The sequence below is a fragment of the Mus musculus genome, chromosome 18, assembly GCF_000001635.26.
Source record: "Mus musculus strain C57BL/6J chromosome 18, GRCm38.p6 C57BL/6J".
NCBI lineage: Eukaryota > Metazoa > Chordata > Mammalia > Rodentia > Muridae > Mus > Mus musculus.
Genome location: NC_000084.6, coordinates 57,404,955 through 57,418,012, shown reverse-complemented (window position 1 = coordinate 57,418,012; position 13,058 = coordinate 57,404,955). Strand labels below are relative to the sequence as shown.

At 43.1% G+C, this 13,058-nt stretch overlaps 1 long non-coding RNA gene across 1 annotated transcript; it reads right to left on the bottom strand.

Annotated features, from left to right (window-relative positions):
* Window positions 1–1,862: 1,862 nt before the first annotated feature.
* On the bottom strand, window positions 1,863–12,598 carry Gm19500 (predicted gene, 19500). Its single transcript, NR_152223.1, has 4 exons — window positions 12,232–12,598; window positions 10,225–10,411; window positions 4,821–4,920; window positions 1,863–3,890 (listed from the first exon to the last, which is right to left on the bottom strand). It is a non-coding gene; the product is annotated as a predicted gene, 19500 (long non-coding RNA).
* Between the last annotated feature and the right edge of the window lie 460 nt (window positions 12,599–13,058).

Genomic DNA, 13,058 nt, shown 5'->3' with positions numbered 1-13,058 from the left:
ACGCTCAGATAGCTCAGTAAGTTATTCTCGCTGAGAATAAGTATGGTAATAATATTTTAAAAACTTCCTTTTCTCATTACTCTCAGCAATGTATGTAGATGAACTAGCTCACTGAGGCCCCCTAGATCATTTAGATAAAGAATAATGATGAGCTTCTATCTAGTTCTCGACAGTCGGCCCAACAAAATCAGCTCTATTGTATTTTTTAAAGGAAACCCTATTTCACTGATGAGACAGGCTCACTGAAATTCCATTTCCCACTCTAATTTTTATCTCATATTTACCTCCAGGGATTAATATTCATCTTAGGGACAATATTATGGACATGTTTTTCTCTTCCTTGAGCTTTTTATTCTATGCATGACAATGTAATTAAAAAACACTGTGTGTGTGTGTGTGTGTGTGTGTGTGTGTGTGTGTGTGTGTGTGTGTGTGATATATTAAACAATTGCTCCAAATATGCATGGCCCAAAATCCCTCTCAGAAGATGCCAAGAACTTTATCAGAATTCTCTTTGTGTCAAATTCCCTGCCTCCCTTCTCTCTCCCAGTAGGCTTCCAAGCAACTGTGACTATTTAGGGGATTGCCTTCACGGTGAGAAGCTGTTTACTGAGCCATAAGCTACTTGGCACATTTGAATGCTGCAAAGATTTTTATTTAACACAGCACACTGAGTATGGCGGCTTCTGATAAATGGAGCTTGCTTATAGAATACCATTAAAATGTGCTCATTTCTCTTTCCGAAAGCATGTCAGGATGGTAGGCTGTCCTTGGAGTGGATGAAGAGACCATGAGTGCCTCCTCTGGGAACTGTTTGGGAGACTGTGGCACTCCTTGGGTTCAGGTTTGCAGCACTGGCTCTCACTGTGCAAGCCTCCACAGAGGTCTCTCTTCAACATGCACCCCGCATCTCCAATCACATTCCCTTATTTATGCATAGCAAAGTATGCGTGACTTTTCAAAATGATCTTGAGACTGAGATCGTTCATCTATTTAAGAGCTGAGTTTGGTTTCCACTACTGCCTGTAACTTCAAGAGATTCAATGCTCTTTTCTGGCTTCTGGGGACACCAACATTGCCTATACACATACCCCCACATGCTGCCCTGATCTACTCACTCCTGGCCCTACCTGCCTTTGGGGGTTGGAGGTGAGGTATCTCAGAGTCAAGGACACAGACTCCAGGAGCAGGTGAGAAATGCTGTAGCAGGCTCAACCGAATGCTGCTGCCAACTCCTTTAATACCCTCCACCCGTACCAGTTGGTCCCAAGAAAGCATCTCTTCCAAATAGCAGTTTCCCAATTGCCTGGCATTGTCTGCATCACAATGCTTGGTCTCTCAGGCAGTCCTCAGTTAGATCCTCCTGCAAGGCATTGCTTTTGCAGCTGCACGGCTCCCACCTTTTAGAGGTGGCTGTTGCTACACCCACATGCCTAATTAAAAGGTAATAAGAAATACATTGTAAAATGATCTTGTTCATGTTATTGTTCTCTACCTCTACACTGATGTTTAAACTCTAAATCTTAAACCTGAAGATACTGACCTCATTTGGAGACCTAGAATAAGATATGGTACACAGCAGAAGTTTAATAAATGAAGTTCCAGCCTTTTGCCAAACAAGTTACTCATCCCATAGATGTTACTAGGGTTCCATATGCCTACAAGAAACCACCACCCTTCATGATAGTAATGACCTAATGTTAATATTAGCTATTAATATTTGTGTAGTTTTATGTTCCCATAAACTGATGTTTATTAAATTTAATGTACTGACATACACTGATGTGTTTTATATCATTTAAATAGTTCATATTTTCTAAGTAATATAGGCACAATCAATTATTCATATATTAAATTTATTTAATACTTTATTTTAGTAAGTTCAACTTGTTGATGGATGCATGAAGAGGGCATGTAGTTATTTCCACTTATTCTTGACTCTCCAATGTAACGTATATTCTCAGCTTAATCACTCTGGTGTCTGAGGATAATTTGATTCCTAGGAAATCCCCTATCACTGACTGAATTTTGTTTCATAAGTACTTCATTACAAGCCACCAAACCTTTTCGGAGTTCCATGGCTAGCTTCACTGTCCATCTCTCTATAGTGTTATATCCCAGATTCATAGGGTCCTTGAAGAAAGCTGAACAAAATTGAACAGTAGAAAATTGCTTCCAAAAGTCACAGACATTGTTAAGGGTAAAACCCAGACTTAGCCATATTTACTATGGTACAACTAAAGCAGGGACATTAGTGCATGTGCTAAAGTTAGTACTTTGAGACTAATTATAATAACCATTATAGGAACGTGACAGGAAAGCCATCATTTCAGCCACAAGGGAATTCCTAGGCTTTACCAAAATTTTTATATAAAATTAACCGTGTAAACTGGCCCTGTTCAACATCAAGGACCATATCAACTTGAACAAACACTTGATTATTTTTTAGGGGATGCTAGCAAGAAGCTAAGGACCTTGAAGTAAGTGGCATTTGAGTTCAGAGTCTGTTTGAGAGCATTTTACCTGGAGCTAATATATAAATAACAAGAATTAAAGACTTCCAACCTCTTAATATGGCTTACCCCACCAAAGCTTAAAAGAACACAGTGCTTTGGGTTTTTGGAGGTTTTTTTGGTTTTTGTTTTTTGTGTGTGTGTGCGTTTACCTTCCACAGGCACAGAAAACTTTTTTGCGTTGGGCTGAGTTTCTAGCCTTCTCACATTCTCACGGAGACTATCAGAGAGAGGAAGTCAGTAAACACAGAAATATTATCTCTATTTATTTATGATCTGAGGGTGAGATGTTCTGAGATGTGGTCTGACAACATAACTCAAGTTGGTCTTAATCAACTCATGACTACTCAGATTACTTACAACTCATGATCAACTTAAGGTTGATCAACTCAGGATCCCCCTGCCTGAGTGTCCCATGTGCTGGAATTTTAGGATACAGCAACATGTTCAGTTATAATATCCAAAATGAATTCAAGACAACCCAGTACCTTCCCCCTTCAAAAAGGACTTCCCAAACTGTACTAACAGGCCAAGTGCAGAGCCAGATAAAGAAGCTGGCTGACTAAACAAACATAGAAACATAGTTTTAGCTGTCAAAATAATTAAGTCTACAGCTGCCAGAAAAATATTAGCTGTTCTCAGAGAAATAACCATAACAAGATTAGCAATTCCCCTGCCCCACACTGAATTCTGAGAAAAAAAACACACACACACACACACACACACACACACACACACACACAAACCACCCTAACCATGTTGATAGCTGTGATGTTAATAGCTGTGACGTTAATAGCTGACTCATAAGTTCAAAATGTACTATTACTTTGCTGACCAAATCATAATAACCTACCATGGGGGCAAGAAAAATGAGTCACTAGGCCAAAGGTAGTCACTATACAAACCAACCAATGGCTGAAAAGGTTACTTGCTACATCAATTAGAATAAGTCAGCTGCCCTGTTGACCAAATCTGCCACTTACAAAGGAGTAAAAAGTATGTCTTTCTTTGTTCTGGGTCTCTCCTCTGGCCTGCATGCTGAGAGGGGAGTCCCCAACATGTTAGATCAATAAAAATTCTCTCATGTGGTTTGCAGCGATGGCTGTCTCCATGGTCTTTGTGAGTGAGAGTCTTTTGACGAACTCCAACACAGTTAACATTTGTTTACCTAGGTAAAAGCCTTTAGTTCTCCGAAAGGGAAAATTTCAGACACCACAAAGTTAGAGATTTTTCTTGTTGTTACAAAATACTCCAGAAAAGCACCCTAATTAAGAAATGTTTACTTAGGCTTGCAGGTTGAAGATACAGTTCATCATGGAGAGAAAGGCATGGTGGCCTGAACTTGAAGCAGATGGTGTAACACATGGAGGCGTGTCTCTGTGGGGGGCAGAGAGGAGTGAGTGGTGGAACTTAGTTTCTTTTCTCCTTTCTACTCAATCCATGACCACACCTCACATAATGGTGTTGCTCAGAGTTAGAGTTGGGCCTTCCCTTCCCCATTAATCCAATCCAGAAATGTTCTTGTAACTCAGGAGGTGTTCCTATTGTGACCCATCAAGTTGATAATTAAGATTAACTGCCACAGCCAGGAAGAAGAGAGGAGGGGTCATGAACAGTGGAGAGACAGCCAGTGGCTCCTGGAAATTCACAGTTGCTGGCCACAAGGAGCTGGGCAGGGTACACAATGTGAGGTGCTAGGTAGCTTCAAGGCTGCTCAGGGGAATGTTCTGTGATGCAATCCTACTGTTGATGAAGACATAATATTATGCTCAAAAGACATGCAACAAAAAGAGTTGGTTCTGCCTAGCAAGCTTTTGCCTTCGCATGGACAATAAAGCAGTATTCAAGTGTTCGAGTGGCATTTGGAGAGTTATGTAAGAGCTCTGTCTGAGAAAGACAAGTCACTGCAATGGTACAAAAGCTGACAAGAGCCTGTAATGCTAACAGCACATGTGCACTAGCAGGACCACTGTAGGTCTATTTCTCCTCACTTCTGCCTCTCTCCACTACTCTCCCTTCAGCTGGATTCTAGTGCTTTGACCAGGTATCATTGCATGGTCCCTGCGCACTGTCTCCTTGGCTCCTCCACCTTGCACACTCTCCTGCCATATAAATTTCAGGAGGTCATAGTCCCCAGTGTGACTATCTCTGAAACAGTCCATGGCCCATGGTCTTCTTTAGTGTTTCTGTATTTCTGAAATATGCCATGGTAAATGAATCATGTAGATGATGGTAGAAATGTATTTATCTTCCCGGGTTCTTGGCACAGAACTGTTAAAACCCTGAAAAGATGGATGTCATTATTACCCAGAAGGAGCCTTCTTCCAATCACATCTGAGTTTATTCTCTTGAGGAAATTCAAGTCACAGAGGAAATGACTAGAAAAACTCTGGATGGGACAGGCCACCTGAAAAACAATGGCATAGAGCTGATTGTCAATCAGTATCAGGACTGCTCCACACAGGACAGACGCACAGGATGGGGAGACACATGTCCATAGAAACCATGGAGTAACATGATCCAATGATCTTGGGGCTATTGAATGCGTGGAAATGTTGGGAAGGAAACTTCACCAAATGGATGGACCTGAAGGGCATCATCCTGAGTGAGGTAACACATTCACAAAGGAACTCACACAATATGTACTCACTGATAAGTGGATATTAGCCCAAAACCTAGGATACCCAAGATATAAGATACAATTTGCTAAACACATGAAACTCAAGAAGAATGAAGACTGAAGTGTGGACACTATGCCCCTCCTTAGAATTGGGAACAAAACACCCATGGAAGGAGTTACAGAGACAAAGTTTGGAGCTGAGACGAAAGGATGGACCATGTAGAGACTGCCATATCCAGGGATCCACCCCATAATCAGCTTCCAAACGCTGACACCATTGCATACACTAGCAAGATTTTATCGAAAGGACCCAGATGTAGCTGTCTCTTGTGAGACTATGCCGGGGCCTAGCAAACACAGAACTGGATGCTCACAGTCAGCTATTGGATGGATCACAGGGCCCCCAATGGAGGAGCTAGAGAAAGTACCCAAGAAGCTAAAGGGAACTGCAACCCTATAGGTGGAACAACATTATGAACTAACCAGTACCCCGGAGCTCTTGTCTCTAGCTGCATATGTATCAAAAGATGGCCTAGTTGGTCATCACTGGAAAGAGAGGCCCATTGGACACACAAACTGTATATGCCCCAGTACAGGGGAATGCCAGGGCCAAAAAAAAAAAAATGGGAATGAGTGGGTAAGGAAGTGGGGGGGGGGGAGGGTATGGGGGACTTTTGGGATAGCATTGGAAATGTAATTGAGGAAAATATGTAATAAAAAAATAGAAGAATAAAAAAAAAGGAAACTTCACTGAAAAGACATGGGGGCTCCAGGTCCCCCGGGTTCCTATCCTTGCTGCTTCTTCATCAGAGGGTCCTTCAGTCGTGTGCTTCATAATAAGCCAGTACTCAGAGTGTCTTGCTGCATTTCGTAAATCATTCCATTGTATCATCACTCCTAAGTGGGGCTGGGGTGAGTGCTGAGAACCCCCAGTTAAGAACAATCTGTCCCTTCAGAAACACCAGAGCCCTAGACTTATATGAGTAGCCATTCAAGAGAGGGCAGTCTTGTGTGGCTGGGGTACCTGTGGGATCAATGTTAATTCCAGGTAGTGCTAGAATTGGCTAAATTATAAGGTACCCAGCTGGTGTTTGGAGAGCCAGAGAAGTGTTTGGTGTAGAAAAACAACACACATCTGATGCCAGGTATGCTGTGCAGGGTGATTTCCTGGTAGTTATAGTCCCTCGATGTGCACTGTTATTTTAAAAGAATATAAATGAATTTCCTAACTATACCACAGTTTAACAGTGGGTCCAAGGCAATTTCTTATGGAATCAATGTCTCTGGATGATGCTAAAACATGAAAAAATGGCTGACAATGCTAATTTGGAGATCAGTCTTCCTTGGAACTAGACTGAATGGTTTCAGCCCATCTCTTCCTAATCTTGGCTGTTGTTTGGTTATTAGAGTTGTTTGAGACAGAGTCCCACTTTCTTAGCCTAAGTCTCTCTGGAGCTCACTGCATAGCCCCAGGTGACCTTAAACTCATGACAACTTTCTTGCCTCTTCCTCCCAAATGCTGAAACTACAGGTCTGAGCGCCCAAACCTGGCTCTCTTCTTGCTCCTTAATAAGCAAACATAAGGGTTCAGCTTCCTCCCACCCCACCCCCAGGTCTGAGGTACTGGATCCATGCCAAACAACACACCCTTTGCCTTATTCAGAAATCAACAATGTTTCCCTGATATTAGTTGGATGGAAGCCACGCTCCTGGGTTTCTTTCTTTTTGTCTTATTTTTAGTTTATGTATTTATACAAAGTAATAGGACTCCTTGTAGCATGTTTTTACGCATACTTGGTTTGGGTTGACCTTGGCCAGCTCTTCTTCCCCATGTCCCTGCTTATGGGTTTCTACACGCGTTTCCATTTTGTTATTAAATGCATTCTGTTAATCTCTTTACACCTTCCCTTAAAGCCTCCTTTTCTCTTCTCACAGTCACCTCTCATGTCTCCCATACTACACACACACACACACACACACACACACACACACACACACACATACACACACACACACAGAGGAAGAGCAATGAAAGAGTATGCACAGTATTTGTCTTTCTGGGTCTGAGTCATCTCACTAAAGATAATATTTTCTGGCAAATTCATCTTCTAGAAAATTACATAATATTTTTCTTTATATAGCTTAACCCTAGCTTTCTTCAGCCCTCTTCTTTGTATACAGACTAACACTTATACCTCAAGACAGTTACATGAGCACACCCACTTTTTTTTTTTTTTAAGATGGGGACTGGAGATCTGAATTCAGATCCTCAAGCTTGTATCTTATTCATTCAGAGATCTCCACAACCCCCAAGATTTGAATTACAGATATTAGAAATGCTAAAGGCCTCGGATGACAGCGTAAAACAGAAGGACAGGTGCTGCTGAAGTCTCTGAGCATACAGCAGGGACACTGCACATAGACACAGCCCCTCTCACACAGGTCTGGCAGGCTCCTGTGTGTCAGCATCGCTCCCACTCACTGACCCCAGTGGGAAAAGTGGGTAAGAAATAACCCTAGCCTAGCATTGCACACCAGTGCTGACCTGAGGTCCTCACTTAGCCATTGGCAGTGCAGGTTGGTTTATGTTACGAGTTAGTTTCCCATTGCTGAAAATGTAATCGCCTAAAGCACTATGAACCTAACATCTCACCATTCAGTAAGAAATCTGACTCAGGCCTCATTGAACTAGACTTGGCAGTCAGCAGAGCCCGCTTCCTTCTGGAAGCACTGGAGACGAATCCTGCATCTTTTCCTGTCCTTGGAGGATGCCCAGCCTTTGGTCCGCCACTGCTCTTTTTGTCTGTAGTGTCAGTACGAGTAGTTTAAGTCACTTGTCACAAGGACTAGCTCCAGCTTCCTTCCTGTCACCCTCTCTCATTTTTCAGGTTCGTTTGGATTCCACTGGACTCATCTAGATAATTCCAGATAATCTTTCAGGATTTCTAGATAATTCATGATAATCTTTTGCTCTTAAGGTCAGTTGATTGACAACCTTAATCCTGTTGGCAAGCTTACTATCCCTCTAACTATCCCTCTAACACATGGAGTGCTGGATTACCGGGGTCAGGCTACACACCTCTCTGTGAGCATTATTCCACAAACAAAAAAAAGTAAGGACAGATAAAATGTATTGGCCATGGGCCAATGATGGCTGTCATGGCTGTCTCTCTCTTTTTTTCCCCAGTGTTGTACCTGCCTTGCTCTTTCATGACCTTTTTGTGTTTCTTTAGATAAGGCTTATATACTGTATCCTATAGCTATAACAATTGTATGTGAGGATGTGAATATGTGTGCATGTGTATAAGTGTATGTGAGTCCGTGCATATGTGTGTGAGTGTGTGTGTATATGAGTGTGAGTATGTGTGTATATGTGTGTGAGTGTATGTACATGTATGTATGTGAGTGTGTGTATATGTGTGAGTATGTGTGTGTATATATATGTGAGCACGTGTGTATGTGAGTATGTGTGTATATATGTGTGAGTGTGTGTACATGTATTTGTGTATATGTATGTATGTGTATATATGTGTGAGTGTGTATACATGTATGTGTGTGAGAGTGAGAATATGTGTGTATGTGTGTATGTGCATGTATGTATGTGAGTGAGTGTGTGTATACATGTGTGTGTGTGTGTATTCTGCATGTGAGTATGTATGTGCAAGTCAGAGGACAAAGGCTTGATGGTGGATTGGAGGAGGCTTGAGGGTGCTGGGATGGGGTTTATACTAAAGGACTATTTTAAGGTGAATTATTAGAGATGGGCGCTATGTAGTGAGTGAGACTCTTGTCAAATGCAGACGGTGTGAGTATTGAGCAGCGTTCCATGTCCCTGCTTTCTAGGGAAGATGGATCATTCTCTCCATCCCATTCAGGTAGGGTCTCAGAGTCTAGCTATGTTGCCTAGGCTGGCCTTGAACTCATAGTGGGCCTGGTAATCATTATAAGACATAACTGGTCTTCCTGGTTCCTCAGATTTCTTATGTGAACCACTACACTTTCTCCTTGGTGAGCTTTTAAGTTGAAATTCATTGTTCTTTGAACTTTATGTAACTCAATATCCACACCTTTTCCCTGGATGTGAGTGTTGGGACCTTATTTCTGCCAAGAAGCCTTCTTCCCTCTTCCTATATCTTTATAAATCCCTCCAATGTTAACTTTGACTATTGCTTTTTATTCTTTTCTCTTCTCTGATGAGATATTTTCAAATTACCTTTCAGAATTCACATGTCATTTTTTTTCCTGCTTGATCAAGTCTGGTGGTTTTTATTCTATACTTTCATCTCAGGTTTAGAAATTTTGCTTATATTTGAAATTTCTACCTTTTTATTGAACTTTTTTTGTGAATTTATTTTGTGATGTCCTTGACTTGTTTGTATGCTCTTGTAGCATTGGTTACCCTTAAACATCATCATTTTTTTTTTAATTCTTTGTTCGGCAAGCCATAGATACACAATTCCTTATGACTGGTTACTGGAATATTACATTGGTTCTTTAGTAATAGCAGTTTGTATTCTTGCTTTTCTCCTTGGAAAGTCTTTTCTCACTGCATTTGTGACTGAAGAAGAGGTCACCTTGTCCAGCTTTTACTGTCTTCAGAAGAAACAGTGTTCACTAAACAGCCCAGTGGAAGACTCTAGGGATCTTTTTCTCAAGCTTCCTTCTGGATGAGCCTGCTCCACACCTCTTGTCTCCCTCGGGGCTAGTTCCTAAAACCCTATGTTCTCTCCATTTTACAAAGTCTGGCTGCGTGCTGGGAGCCTCCCACTTGTTTTCCCAAGGCAGGTGCCCTGAAATACTCAAGTAAAGTCAGCTGTGCGCACTTGTGTTTACACTGATATTGATGTCTGCAGCTGCGTGCTCAGGGAAACAGCTGATGGGCAGGGCTGAGGCATAAAGGTCATGAATCATACCCACAGGGCCGGTTTGAAGCATACAGAGTTACTCTCAGGGCCTTCCTGTGGAGTCTGCAGGGCACTCGGTAGAGCCTGTGCCTCTCTTCCTGCTTCAGCCAATTGCAGCTATTCATCCATTAGAGGCATGACCCAAAACGTTTGGGTGGGATAAGGAAAACATGGACTGGTTACTCACTCAGTGTACTCTCACTTTCTCCACGGGTGGGAACACTGGCTAGGGATGGATGTCTTGTGCTTTGACCCTCTTTAGTGTTCCTAGTTTCAGGGCTGAGAGGCATTTTCCTTCTGCAAGACATTCTTCAGCTTCATTGTCTCTGGAGCAGGTAGTGTTGCTGTGGGTAGCTGTGCAATACTCAGCCCCTCTGCAGAAGATGATTATAGGAAGTTTCTGTTTCACCATCTTGCCAACTTACAAATACAAAGGATCAGACTTTTGCTTGGCTGAAAGACTACATGGGGATGATTGCTGACGTGACCCAGACTCCTTATCTTTATTCTGGGAAACTGGTTTAATGAAAGAACCATTATGAAACACCTCAGAGCACCCTTAGTAAACCAGCAGAGATAATCTTCACTCACAAAGCTTGTATCAAGTCTCACTATGTTCCAGGCATCATTCTATCTGCTGATGATGCAGACAGGAAAAAGAATTTTCTCTTTCCCTTGGGCATGCGGGTGTAACAGTTCAAACAAGCACAAGGTATGTATGTAGTGTACGTGGGAGCAAAGTCTGTAAAAGGTAGCAGAGTATTAACACAAGTGAGGGAACTACTGATCTCATTAGTGGACAGAAAAGGTAGAGTCAAAAGCTGAACGAGTAGCTCTAGAGCTGTGCTTATAGGGCTGGAATCCTAGCCAGAGACATAATGTTTGCACATTAGTTCCCTCATCCTGAAGTGATTATAAGGCTAACATATAGCACAGACAATGCTACATGAACCACACAATTTTGTTCTCATCTTGAAAACCTTTCCTGGTTCCGTTGCAACTAGAAGGGGACCATGTATCACAAAACGGACCATAAAATGCGGCCAAAGTGTTGTGATAGCAGTTGTAGGCTCCACCTTAGAACATCATGTGGTCATCTACATGCTTGGTCCTCTCTTTACCAAAGGCTGATGTCTTAGTCACTGTTCTGTTGCTATGAAGAGACACCATGCCCAAGGCAGCTCTTGTAAAAGAAAGCCTTTAACTGGGGGCTTTCCCACAGCTTCGGAGAGTTAGGTTATCATCCTCAGAGTGGGAAGAGTAACGGCAATAAGGCAGGCAGTTAGGCAGGCAGCACACATGGTATTAGAGAAGGAGATGAGAGCCACATCCTGATCCAAAGGCAGCAGGCAAGAGAGACAGAGAGACAGAGAGACTGGACCTATGGTGGACTTTTGAAACCTCAAAGCTGACCCCCAATGACGCAGCTCCTCCCAAAGGGCCATACCTCCTAATTCTTCCCAAACTGTTCCACTAACTACAGACCAAGCATTCAAATATATGAGCCTATGGGGACCACTCTCATTGAAACCACCACACCTGAGGTGTTTCAATCACATTGTGAAAGGCTCTTAGAGGCCTGCATCCATAAGCTGCCCGAGGGAGCGAGCGTTCCTGAATGGAAAAACAAAACAACAGTCTCACAGCAACTCTGAAACTCCTTTGGTGCACGAGTCAGCCTATCCTGATTAATACACCTTAACCTCAGAGGCTGAGTGGAGACATACTGCCGAAAAAGATCACGGAACTCTCAATAACCTATAGCCATTGTTGTACCCATAGCCATGATACAAAGAAGTGAACAACGCATACAGGTAGAATGAAAGGGGATTTGCTGAGCAGATAGCTGGAAGCTGGAGTCACAATAGCAGGAGTAGGAGTTTTGAGCAGAGTAGAGGGAAGAACAGCAAAGAAAGGAGGCCAGCCAGGTGCTGTGGGGATCATAGTACTAGGGAGGCTGGGGAAGGAGGGGAATCATGCATTGAAAGCCACCATGGTCTCCATAGCAACATCCCATCTAAAGAGAAGAAAAGAATGGGAAGTGGGGATATAGCTCAGTTGGGAGAGTACTTGCCTAGCACTAAAAAAGCTCCAGGTCTAGACCCCAGCCATGGAGAAACTGGGCACATAGCTGTCAACCTCAGCATTCAAGGGGATACAGGTAGAAAGGTCAGAAGCTCATGAGCATCCTTACCTATGTGGTACATTCAAGGCCAGCCTGGGCTATGTGAGATCCTGTGTGAAAAGCAGAAACTGAAAAGAAAAAAGAAAGAAAAGGAAGGAAGGGAAGGAGGGGGAAGGGAAGGGAAGGGAAGGGAAGGGAAGGGAAGGGAAGGGAAAGGAAGGGAAGGGAAGGAGATGGGGGAGAGGAGGAAGGGTCATATAGGGAGCAACAACAAAAGAGTCAAATAGGGGCCACTCAGCAGCCAACTAGTGCTGCTAAGAGCAGGGTGGCTCCTGCCGCCAGCTGCTCACAGCTCCCTGCTGTTTCTCTCCAGTCCATTCCAGATCCAGGTGGAGAAACATGAGTCCCTCGTTTGTTATAAGCTGATGAAAGCTCCTTCCTGGACACTTGTTTTTACTACTCGAAATGTGTTTCTTTCAGCACCTTCCGGTCACAGGAACAGTCTTAGGAAGGGAAGGGAGCCGAGATCTCCGTAGGAGCTGATGAACAAAGAACAGAGCTCCCTTTGTGCCTTGGACCTGGGAGGGAACAAAGAACAAATGTGCAGGGCTCTCCCGTGGGCCACTCTGAGCAGCAGACAACTCCCTGGTCCTAGAGATGGTACCCATGGCTAAGCAATAGTTTTCCTGAGCAATTTTGAGGGATGCTCTAGCCTTGACCTCCTCATTATTATCATTAAGACAGTCCAGAGGCTGTCTGGAGTGAGTGTGTGGGGGTGGGAGGTTGGGAAGGCACAGAGGTAGAGTTCAAGAACTTCTCACTAGCTCTGCCAGGCTTACTAATCTTTGCCAAAGCAACTTTAAGTCTTGACTCTGTGAGATCGTTAAGTATAGGTC